General features: G+C 37.1%; 1 non-coding gene across 1 annotated transcript; it reads left to right on the top strand.

Moving 5' to 3' along the window:
• The first annotated feature begins 787 nt into the window (after positions 1-787).
• On the top strand, positions 788-859 carry TRNAD-AUC. Its single transcript has one exon. It is a non-coding gene; the product is annotated as a tRNA-Asp (tRNA).
• The last annotated feature ends 452 nt before the right edge of the window (positions 860-1311 follow it).

The following is a 1311-nucleotide window of genomic DNA, read 5'->3' on the forward strand; positions in this document are numbered from 1 at the left end:
AGCCAACACATTATTGAAGAACTTAACACTACTCAACTTCAAGACCTACTACAAAGCTACACTGATCAAGACAGTGTGGTTTTGGTGAAAGAGTTGACAAATAAATCAATGGAACAGAACAGGGAGCCCAGAAATAAACCCACACAACTAATCTTTGACAAAGGAACCAAGGCAATTCAGTGGAGAAAGCTTAGTGTTTTCAACAATTGGTGTGGGAACAACTGGACATCCACATGCAAAAAAATAAAAATAAAAAACCAGACACAGACCCTTACACAAATATCAACTCAAAACAGATCATAGACCTAAATGTAAGACATAAATCTATAAAACTTCTGGAAGTTAACATAGGAGAAAACCTAGGTAACCTTGGAAATGGCGATGACTTTTTAGATAAAACACCGAAAGCAAGATCCATGAAAGAAAAAAATGATAAGTGGGGCTTTATTAAAATTATAAAGGTATCCTCTATAAGAGACACTGTTAAGTGAATGAAAAGCAAAGCCACAGACTGGGAGAAAATATTTCCAAAACATATATCTGATGAATAACTTTATCCAAAATATAAAAGAACTCCTAAAACTCAACAGAAAGAAAACATAAAACTCAATTAAAAATGGGCAAAAGGTCTGAAGAGACACTCAACAAAAACCCCCATGCAATTAAAAAGTCATGTCTAAGAAATAGACTCACAGACATAGAAAACAAACTTATGGTTACCTAAGAGGGGAGGGAAGGAAGGGTAAATTAGGAGTTTGGGATTAACATATACACACTACTAGGGAATTCCCTGGTGGTCCAGTGGTTAGGACTCTGCACTATCACTGCTGGGGCCCGAGTTCAATCCTTGGTCAGAGAACTAAGATCCTGCAAGCTGTGCGGCATGGCCCCCCCAAAAAAAACCATATGCACACTACTAAATTTAAAATAGATAACCAACAAGGACCTACTGTATAGCACAGGGACTTATACTCAGTATCTTGTAATAATCTGTGTGGGAAAAGAATCTGAAAAAGTCTATATATATGTATATATAACTGAATAACTTTGCTGTACACTCGAAACTAAAATTTTTTTCAATTAAAAAAAAACTCGTGTTTAAAAATGTTCACATCAACACAAAGTGAGTTGCAGTGGTGTTTTTGTGGGCATGCCTTATGCAAAATAGAATAATACAAAACATCCGGGCAGTTAGTTAGCAGGACAGATTCCATCCTCCTGGCTTTGCCTTTGCAGGCTGAACACATGGTTCACTCCATTCCAGGCCTTCCCCTGCTTTTCTTCATCTTCTGACCTGCTGTTAATAGTGCA

Source organism: Balaenoptera musculus, chromosome 2 (genome assembly GCF_009873245.2).
Source record: "Balaenoptera musculus isolate JJ_BM4_2016_0621 chromosome 2, mBalMus1.pri.v3, whole genome shotgun sequence".
Taxonomy (NCBI): domain Eukaryota; kingdom Metazoa; phylum Chordata; class Mammalia; order Artiodactyla; family Balaenopteridae; genus Balaenoptera; species Balaenoptera musculus.